General features: G+C 42.6%; 1 pseudogene; it reads left to right on the top strand.

Annotated features, from left to right (window-relative positions):
* The first annotated feature begins 2,663 nt into the window (after window positions 1-2,663).
* Rps18-ps8 (ribosomal protein S18, pseudogene 8) lies at window positions 2,664-3,137 on the top strand (annotated as a pseudogene).
* Window positions 3,138-11,310: the final 8,173 nt, after the last annotated feature.

Raw genomic sequence — 11,310 nt, 5'->3', positions numbered from 1 at the left:
TCTCAAGTCCTCCTCCTCCTCCTCCTCCTCCTCCTCCTCCTCCTCCTCCTCCTCCTCCTCCTTCTCCTCCTCCTCCTCCTCTTCCTCCTCTTCTTTTTCTTCTTCCTCCTCCTCTTCTTTTTCTTCCTCCTCCTCTTCTTTTCTTCCTCCTCCTCCTCTTCTTTTCTTCCTCCTCCTCCTCTTCTTTTCTTCCTCCTCCTCCTCTTCTTCTTCCTCCTCTTCCTCCTCCTTTTCTTCTTCTTCTTCTTCTTCTTCTTCTTCTTCTTCTTCTTCTTCTTCTTCTTCTTCTTCTTTCTTCTTCTTTCTTCTTCTTCTTCCTCCTCCTCCTCCTCCTCTTCTTCTTCTTCATCATCATCTTCTCTCTGTATCTCTATCTCTCTCTGCCTTTCTCTGTCTCTACTACCCTCTCAAGTCCCCTCCCCATGCCTTAAATAAACTCTATTCTATGCTAAAAAACAAAAACAAAAACAAACAAACAAACAAACAAAAAACCTCAGTTATGCTGTTCTGCATGCCATTGGTCACCTGGTTCCCTGCTGCCAGGAAATAGAGATATTTTATAATATAAAATGCTTCCTTTTTTCTTGTGTCTTAAACCATATTGAATCATTCTGTTATTATGTTAATATATAAAGTTAATTGCTATGCATAAAATAAGCATTTTTTAAACATATTTTGGAAGATCTGTCAAAATTCCTAGAATAGCAATAGCAAGCATGAGCTTTTATATAAACTATGGACTATCAGTAATTCATCAAGAGAACTTCATACTTAGAGCAAATGTGCGCCCATTAGTGTGGGATATCTACAGCAGAGAGAGGTACAGAGACGGTGGGGATATGTGGACCTGCTTGATGTTCCACTCAATCTTACTGTGACCCTCACGGTTCTAAAAATGATGTTGATTTCAAAAATGACAAAAACGGGACCTTTGAGGTGTCTCAGAAGGTGAGGCACTCGCTGTCACAGGAACCTGACCCTCTGAGCTTGATTCCAAGTCCACCCACGTGGGTAATGGAGGAAAGCTGGCTCCCTATGGTTGTCGATGGACTTCCGCACCACCACATGCACTTCCTGGTTCTTACGTGCCCATCCCCAACCACTGCAAACTTTCCAAAAACTGTTCTTACAAACGACAGAAACAAACATATGATGCTATGCATAAGTAATTTGACACCAAAAATTTGTAAATGTGAGCTGGCAGTGTGGCCCAGTGGGTAGAGGAGCTTGCACCCAGGCCTGATGACCTGAGTTTCATCTCTGGATCCCACAAGCCGGCAGGAGAGAACCAGCTTCTAAGACTTGTCCCCCTCACCCCAGAATGTGTGCACATGCCTGCACACATGTGGGTGCGCGCACACACACACGCACACACACACCACACACACACACGATGAAATAAATGTGTTATGATAGTGATATACTAAGAACCTGTAATTTTTTTCTAATAATGGTTCTCAAATAAATGTCTAAAATGTAGGCGGAGGATGTCTGAAGAACTGGCTACTGCTTTCTAATGGCATATAAACAACAGACACAAAAGGAGAGCAAAGCTTGTCGGTGACATTCTAGACAAAAGGAATCGCAACACCATATAAAGCACAGTGTGCCTGTTCCTAGTAATTTTAAGTGCTCAAGAGAATAAAATCTCATGGAGACAGGGTGGGGGATGGGGAGGAGGTATGGGATGTGGAACAGTCAGAGGGTGGACCGGGTGGGGAATAAAATCTGAAGTGTAAAAATGAAAAATTAAAAATTAAACAAAAATAAAACAAAAAAGAAAAGAAAAGATGTTTATTTTGTGTGTGTGTGTGTGTGTGTGTGTGTGTGTGTGTGTGTCATGTGTGTGGTTTCCATCTTACCCCTTTATAGCTGTTCACAGTCGCCCTTTTGAAGACTCAATAGAAACCCAACAGTATACTAACAATACCACCGAGCAATGAGAATGTGGTTATTTTTGTTTATGTTTGTGGTGCGACCAATGTAAGCTTATACCTGACTAGTTTATAAATAAATGAGGCTCAGACTATGATTATTTTATTTGGCTTTGACAATTACTGGGGTGGGTCATCCCTTATCCACTCTTCTAACTGCTGGCCTGGCTACCTCCCCAGCGGCGTAGCCCAGATACTTGCCGTTTTTCCTGGCCATGTGCTCACGGTCCATTTCTCCTCCTGGTGGCTTCCTCTCCTTTTTCTCCTCCTCCTCCTCCTCTCCTCCTTTTCTCCTTCTCCTTCTTCTTCCTCCTCTTCCAGGTCACTCCAAACCCACCTACCGCAAATTCCTCCAGAATTGGCTGTAGCCAATTTCATTTAACCAATAGTTTTAAACCAAGGAATAAGGTTTGCACAACAACAACTCCTAAATGTGAGAAGTCACCTGCAGGCCCAGACCTTCTGGTATAGAATTTAGCATTGCAGCACAACACGTAGCAACAGACCAAACCTCAACATACATTTTCATGTTTTATCTTCTGAATGTTTTACAAAATATCTTTATCACATCTAGAATAGAAAGACAAAATAGTACTATTTTCAATGGCTGTCACTCAACATCAATTCAATGTCTGGAAAAAAACCAAACGATTCCACATTAAATTCCATATTAAAAGCAGTTAGCTCTCTTCCACAGGAGGCCTACACGCCACTGCTTGTGCTGCCGCCATGTCTCTAGTGATCCCTGAGAAGTTCCAGCACATTTTACAAGTACTCAACACCAACATTGATGGGTGGTGGAAACAACCTTCACCATCGCAGCCATTAAGGGTGTGGGGTGGAGATACGCTCATGTGGTGTTGAGGAAAGCAGACATTGACGTCACCAAGAGGGCTGGAGAACTCACGGACGATGAGGTGGAGCATGTGGTCACCATCATGCAGAATCCAGGACAAGATCCCCACCTGGTTCTTGAACAGACAGATGGATGTGAAGGACAGGAAGTACGACCAGGTTCTAGCCAACGATCCAGACAACAAGTTTCATGAGGACCTGGAGCAGCTGAATAAAATTCAAGCCCAGAGGGGGCTACACCACTTTTGGGACCTTCGGGTCCACGGTCAGCACACCGAGACCATTGGCCGCAGGGGCTGGACTGTGGTATATCTAAGAAGAAATGAGTCTTTGCACCTTTGCTGTTAGTAAATAGTTTATATGGAGGGGGCATCTTTATATCAACTCATGAAGAAAAAATACTTGACAAAATTCAACATCTCATTATCATCAGAATTGTTATGGAGCTATAAGTAATGGAAATATATTTAACAGATAAAAGAAGTTTTCAAAAGCATACTTGAGGCCCGAAAGTTCAATAAGGAAACACTTAGGATCTTACTGTATTTGCCAACAAGAGAAGGAGAATTTGCGGGCACAGGAACCAAGGACAGCAGCAGACCTAGAATTATGTTACAAGTGTAGAAGTGCACACTGTACCCTACAGCCAATGAATCAGTAGCTATGGTTTAACAAGGTCCCAGGTCCCAACATTATTCCACTTTTTAAAAGTCCATGTGAAAAACATAGAACACGATTCGGAAGTAGATGACTTTGGGTTGGTTGCAGGCTAATCTCCCCACACTATGGATTCCGTCTGGTCATATAATCTCTTTGAGTCTCATGTTCCTCCTCTGTAAACTGAAGAACATTCTATCTCCCTAGCAGGTTGCCATTAGGATTAAGTACCTGGTGAGATCATGTTGCCAGCCAAAATGTGCTGATGTTAGTACTGTTTTTCCAACAAGCCAAAGACATACATACTATCTTTATAACGGCATCATTTGCAAGTTGTATCAAGGAAGTATACAGTTACAGTGAGAAAGCTAAACCCCTTTAACTAGCTTGGGCAAACACGAAAACAGGGGCTCACATCTCCTAAGTATCAGTACCATACACTGAGTTTGTCTTAGGGGTTCTTCTCACAGAGGTCACAGTCATCTCCAACACGGAGCCATTTCCCACATTGTTGAAACATATATAACAGTCATAAGCAGATGGGTATTAGTCTGAATGTCCATAGATTCAGTAATACTACCATTTCTAAAGGCCATATTGAGAACTAGGTACGACACCCCCTTCTCCAATATACTGTACTTATAACCTCAAAATTCCAGAGAAGGGAGTTGGGTGTTTCAATCTCCTAGATTGATTGGGAAAAGAAATTCTAAAAAGTAGTTTATCAGAGTGAAAACTTCAGAGTGACCCAAAGAGGGGACCTGAGCTACCACTTGGCTTCAGCTCTAAATAGCAGTGAGAGAGCTGGAGAAGAATGAATTCCATCATCCATATTGGTCAACAGCAAAGAACTGGTGAAGACAAGAAGTCAAATGTGGCTTCTTCCTCTTAGTTCCACTATTTCAGAAGCCTTCTCACCACTGTGTGCTCTTTCTTCTCTGACGGATTACCTTGCTGCTGCTATTCTAGCCAAGGTCCCCTTCTGTCTTTAATGAGGATGTGGAACATTCGGCTGCCAGTCGGTCATGTTCTCTCCCTTGCCCTCATTCTTTCTCCTCTCACCTTTTCTCCCTGACGGTTTTGCTAAATTTTGTCTCATGAACAAACCATTTTTCTTGTTGCCTGTTGCTCAAATAGGAATGAAAATCCATCTCCTTCTCTTCACATTTTCCCCCACACTCTTTCTATTCCCTTATTGAGATTTCTTTTTCCTGTCCATCTGAAAATGACCTTGCTAGAAATAGCTGGATAGGCCTCATTTGCCTCTCAACCTCCTGTATGACTTCATAACACAGACAGACAGGCCCCATAGAGCTTGGTACTGGGTTCTGACCTATGTCATTGGGTATTGAGGTCCTCCCTTTCACCATTCAAGACTGTTCTACTGCCTGGCACCACACTTAAGCCCACTCCCAACAGGGGCCACCTTTAGTGAAAGGTAAAAACATGGGGACATAGTGATAGATTTCATAACACTGTGTGTGTTTCCATGGAAGCAAGTCGCTTAGATTCTAAGATAGCTTTCTTACTTTGCTTCCGAATACCTCTTCTGTTATTGGTAAATAAATATTTCCTTTTCCTGAACTAGTTCTTCCTTTGCAGTGTTAGCAGCCCTCAGTTGGTATCTTCATCTAAACTCCATTTATGTCTTGATTCCCTCATTTATATTTCTCTGTGAAATCTCAGCGTCTAGGTGTGAATGTTGAAAGAATAGAGGTTGGTCTCTATGCTCAGCACTGCTGCTGGTCTCTGGTGAGTTAACCAGTCAGGTCTCTAAAGGTTTGCAAGCTCTGCCCATCCCTATGTCAGTAGAGCTACAGTACCCCACTGTGAAGTTGTCCCAGAGTATAGACTGAGAGTCCAACACAGTGCCTGAGAGAGAGCAGTGAATCAGTAAATAGCCACGATTATTATTATATCTGGCCAAACATTTAAAATAAGTACTCATGTGCTAACCAGTGTCCTGCTTCTGAGTGTAGCACCAATGTCCAGTCAATGTTTACATTTTACCTTTACAGTTAAGTGCTAGCATTTGAAAGTATGAAGGAAAGTCCTAGAGGGTGTGGTTTTCTTCTTTTTCTTCTTTTCTTTCTTTTTTGTTTTTTGTTTTTAATTTCACACTGCTTTCTCATCTTGACATCCTTGAAAATCAGGAGTGAGACCGGCCTTCTAACAGTCAGCTATTTCTGCAAAGAATGAACAAACAGTTTTCTTAACTGCACACCTTTCAGGGTCAACTAGTCCAAAGAGCAAATTCTAAGGCATCTCCTTTAGCTAATCCTCGCACTAACCGATACATCTCTTGTTTCTCACTGCCTCAAGGCCAGGTACCGAACAGATCAGCCTGTATGACCACTCACAGTATCCAAAGCAGGAATCCTAACCGGTTTGCCCTGCCCTGCCTAGCAGGTTGGGTAACACAGAAACCGTAATTAGAGTCCTGGCTCCTGCCTTTCTCCCTTTTCCTGCCTCCTAACTAAACCCAATGCTTACCAGCAGCCCTGTGTGTACTGTCTCCTGCTTCTAAGGAACTGCGAGTGAAAACTTCCTCACGGTGTCACCACACCTGATCAAGAAAAACTCTGGCTATTTCTTAATCCTGGCAGCAAAACAGATCCTTTAGACATTTGGTGTGGACTGACCATACCTTTAAATTTGCATATAAAAAATTTTCATTAGTGTGCTTGTGTATGAATGATGCCTTCTACCGGACTCCAAGCCACCTTGGTACTAGACATAAATATAGCACTCACTCCTTCTGTTCAGAAAGTATCCTAAAGCTCCTAGTGAATGTTTAAAGATATGGATAGTAACAATTATATTCTTTTCTGTACACACACATGCCCCTGAAAAAGTTCAATTTACAAATTAGTCTCAGTAAGAGATTAAAAGCAACAATGGTAAAAGAACTAACAATATAATAAAAGTTGTGTTAACGAGATCTCTCTTGAGTCAAAATAAACACTAATGTTTCCCAGCTGAGGTTGACGACAAATTGAGGTAAATAAAACAACAGGAAGAAAAACTTCGAATCAAGGGGTCTTTTACATCCAGGGTGATGGGAAATCGACTGGCTTCCCAGGATAACTTCCGGAATTGACAGTCACTGGCATGGAGAGCTGGCAGAGATTCAGACCCCGCCCCGACTGCAGACTTCAGCATTGACTCAGGGAAATTTTGAAAGTAGGAGCCAACACTCTCACAGCTTCCCTTCACCTCCTTGCTGTCAACAGCAATGCTTCATAATCAGTGTACAAAGAATTAAGATGCGTACCAGCCATCGGGTTGTGTATATCCTGAGGGGACAAACTATTTTCTGGCTAATTTCTTCTCCATGCTCGGAGAACAGTGAAGAACCTCCCCTCCATACCTTGGATGTAGTCACTGTTACCATCACCTCTTCTGTCCCCCACCCTTTAGGTTTTTAAATAAGCATATTTATTTCATGTGAACATCAGGTGTTTTGCGTTCATGTAGGTCTCTACACCACAGAAGCCAGAAGAGGGTGCCACAGCTCCTGGAAGGGAGGAAAAAGACAGGTAGGTGCTGAGAATTGAGCCCACGTTCTCTGGAAAAGCAACCAGTGCTCTTAACTCTCCAGCCAATCCTCCACCATTTTTTTTTTTTAGTTAAGTGTTGCTTGACCATTTTATCCATGTGTGCAGTGCACTGTGAGCTGCCTCCTCTCCCTTCCTTTGACCTCCCTTCCATCTCTATCAACCTCCTCACCCACCTATCAGTCTCTTTCTTAGACTCAGAACATTTGATTTTATGACTTTTAGTATAATTTGTTATGATATCATTCAGAGGTGTGAATTGTTATAACACATAAGCCTGAGTTAAATATGCATATTTATCTCATACGATAAACAAAACTCTGTTTAAAACAGAGTTTTCCTTTTCTGTATCTCACTGACTCCCCTAAAAGAACTCTTAGCCTTGGGGTTGGGGATTTAGCTCAGTGGTAGAGCGCTTGCCTAGGAAGCGCAAGGCCCTGGGTTCGGTCCCCAGCTCCGAAAAAAAGAATCAAAAAAAAAAAAAAAAAAAAACTTAGCCAAAACAAAAGTTCCTTGCAATCGGCTAAGAAATCTGTGTGTGTGTATTTGTATGTGTGTGTGTGTATTTGTGTGTGTGTGTATTTGTATGTACATGTATTTGTATGTGTGTGTGTATTTGTGTGTATTTGTACGTGTGTATGTGTATGTGTGTATGTATGTGTGTGTTTGTATGTGTGTATATGCGTGTATGTGTGTGTGTGTGTGTGTGTATTTCTTTCTGTGTGCCTGTCATTCTTTGTCTCTCTATTTCTCTGTTTTTCTGTCTGTCTCTCTGTGTGTATCTATGTCTTTCAGTGTGTGTCTCTCTTTGACTCTATTTCTCTGTGAGTCTCTCTATCTCTATGTGTGTGTGTGTCTTTCTCTGGGTGTTTCCGTCTTTCTCTGTCTCTCTCTTTCTCTCCAGAGAATGTTATCCCTCACCTTCCTTCTCCACTGAGAAAGAAAAAATACAGTACAGAATTTTAGTGGCCTGAATTCCTCTCTTCCTTGATTCATTCTGGACATTGACCAGAGTAACCTGCTGCGAGACCCCAATAAAAAGACACCGTGACAAACACTTTGCCTTTCCCTTCATTCATAATTGAGGTGGAGCTTGTCAATAAAGCTTTCCAAAGGCCATTCTCGACAATACTCTCACACAAGTATTTACATTCTTTCTCCCCTCCATCAAAAGAAAGACTATTTTGTTACCAGAAAAATATAGTTGTAGCCTGCAACTGGAGGCAAACTTAGCCTTTCTACCCCATAACAAAACACACCAAGGACAATGAGAAGTTGCCTCACTCCTTCCCTCTGCTTTGGATCTTGCAATATATTTTTAAAGCAGTTCCTAAAACGGGGTCCTGAAGTGTGTTTTCTTTCCTCACTGATTGTCCTGCTGTTCTGTAGCAGGTCCTGTGACTGTTTTCCTTTCCTTTATTTTTTCACTTCCTTCCTTCCTTTTCTTGTCTTTCTTTCTGTTCATTGTTTTTTAATAACAAATGACACAAGAAATGACTGGAACTGGACCCAGCTGTTTTCTTTTCCTCTCTGATTTCTGCCACTCATTGTTCGTATTTGGTTCCTTCTCAGTTATGAAAATGACCCTACGAGCACATGCACAATCGACAAAGGCAGAAAGTGGCCCTTCTCCTTATTTGTAATGTTTACTCCATTTTACTTCGAAGCATATGCAAATAAAGATTCATTTTATCTAGTCTATGTAGATCATCCTTTAATTAACAAGAGTTCCCCGTGCTTAGAGAATATCGTGATTTAAATAGGACAGCAAAGAGCTAATCTATCATAAAATTTATAAGTTCCTCACCTCAAGAAGTTTCAACCTCAGATGCTCTTACTCACTAGAACAGTTGAGACTTGTGGCCCTGCCTTTGCCGTAGCATCAGGCAGGTAAGAGGATGCGACCTAACTTACCTTTAATTACATTCAAGGCGTTCACCCTATTAATCTGGAAATTAACCATGCAAAATGAATTCCACTGGTGAAATACTACCTTCTGTGGGCTGGGGTTGGGGGCTGTGGGCGGTAAAAAGAAATAAAACTACAGGGATATAAAGCAAGACATGACGAACCCGAACCCATCTTACAAATGCTTGCATGGTGATTTCCCAGGAAACCGAAACTACAGATGTACAAACTGAAATACAGATGTGGGTATTTCAGATAACTAAAGCTAGTTTTCATGCCTAACGAGGCCATTCATTTTCAGACTTTTATGCAGAATGCTGTGCTCCTCTAAATTGAGCTGAAAATCTGGATCTCCCAAGCATAAACCCCGGGCGCCGTTTGAAGATTAACTCTTATTTAATCAAATTAGATATTTAAATCTCTATAATATGTGATCTCCACAGACTGGCAACCCGCAAACCGCCAGGTAACATTGTTCTCCAGCCTCTCTCCGGGGGTTCTGCTGAATCATCGTCTTGCAGGCTGCGCGCCAGCTCTGGAACAAACACAAACATATATTTCCTCTCCAAATGCATCCCTTTCTGCCAGGAAGCTAACAGATGCACCCACAAATGTTGCAAGTCTGCCTGTGGAACCTGGAACTCATTGACTTTCTAGTGCATTTCTCCCGCACAAGTGCATTTGGAGCAAAGAAAGAAATTAAAATGAAGTCAGGTGTCATTCAAGGAAATTACAGTCCCGCGGAGGATAGTTTTGAGTCGCAGCTTTGAGTCGTCTCGTGCTGCGCCTTTCACAGCTGCCTACGGTTTTTGTCATTAATAATCAGTAAATAAGATCTGCAGGTGGGCCTGGAAGGCACCCCGAGCCAAGAAGACGGTAGTTAGGGCTTCTGTCTCTGAGATGGGTGGCCCGGCTCATTTGCACAACCCGGCTTATGTTTCCGCACAAAAGTGCAGCCCTACTTAGCATAGCTTCGGGGAAGCCGCTTCAATACAGGGAATGCTAATTACTGTAACCAACTGGCAACGATGCATCCAAAATTAAATGGCCCTGTGACTGAGCAGATGAACAATTTTTATGGCCCAAAGATCAGGGAACAGAGATAGTTTGTTAAATTAACTGACAGCCTCTTTGGTCTAAGTAGGTGCGTTGAAGTCATTTCAAAGCTGTGTTTCCATGCAGTTACAGACCTGAGTTTCTCCTGCGTAAGTACAGTTCCCCCTGCAGTTTTATGGGGGAGCGTGGCTACATTTAGTACATAAAATTCTCAAAGTTCCTTGGTTCTGTTTATGAATGACCAGGAGAAGCCATTCTACAACCCCGTGGGATTGATGTTCCTTATATAAAGAGCTGCTCTTCTGAAATTCACCTGAAGGTGAATCACAGAGTGGTTCAGAGGAGCTCTGCATGAGCAAAAGCTTTTCCTTTCTAATTCCCGACATTGATCACACTTAGAAACCAAACGGCTTCACCAGCACACCGGAAGTCATTGCTGCTACAAGTCCACTCTCGATTGTTACTGCATACGTAAAAGTTTCTCTGAGAAACAGTACAGAGACAAGGGCACACTGGCAACATGACCAAGTTGTTTGCAACAAACACTTAGTCATACCCCCAACTTAAGCTAAGCTTTTTCAGCTTTTACATTATGCTATCTCGCTCGGACTGTATAATTACTCGTTCCTCCCGAGACGGAAAGGAGACTGTTTAGTAACATCTCTGACCTCTATTCCCCAGTAGCAACCCCTACCCCTCTGGCCTGTAACCTCCCAAAGTGTCTCTAGGCGCTGCCAATTAACTGCTGAGGAACAAAGCTACCCAGTTAAGAATCACATGTATTGAATACCTATGATAAGACCGGCCTCTGTGCAACATTCAGAGATCAATAGAAACAAGTGAGAGACCATGCTTAGCATTATGGAGAGAGGAAGCACGCCAAACCGGGACAAAGCAAGGCATCCCTGAAAGAATATGACAGCAGAAAGGGACAGTAGTGACAGTGGAGGAGGGTGCAGTTAGGCAGTGCTTGGTGCTTAACTCTGTCTTTGAAAGGGCAATGATAGAGTGATAGGGTTGAGAGGGAAGCAGGACAGTGGTGAGAAGGTGTTCATGTGTGTCTGATAGGGCTGGGAAGTTCTGTTAGCCTTGCGTGGTAGGTGAAGATGTGTTGCTTGCCTGTCTTTTCTTATTTCATTCATGAGAAGTATAATTATTCATTAAGCATTGTGTCTGGTTACCGGAAACAATCACTGAGACATCTTGATGGTTTGGTTAGGAAACCACTGTCCATCTCTTCCAGCTAGGCCATCATTTCAAACCTCTGGGAGACGCCTTCTGACACTCGGCTCCCACTCCTGACTTCAATAAAACGCCATTCACTCTTCCCAGTCCCACCGAAC

The sequence above is a fragment of the Rattus norvegicus genome, chromosome 15, assembly GCF_036323735.1.
Source record: "Rattus norvegicus strain BN/NHsdMcwi chromosome 15, GRCr8, whole genome shotgun sequence".
Taxonomy (NCBI): domain Eukaryota; kingdom Metazoa; phylum Chordata; class Mammalia; order Rodentia; family Muridae; genus Rattus; species Rattus norvegicus.
This window is presented reverse-complemented; position numbering and strand designations above follow the sequence as displayed.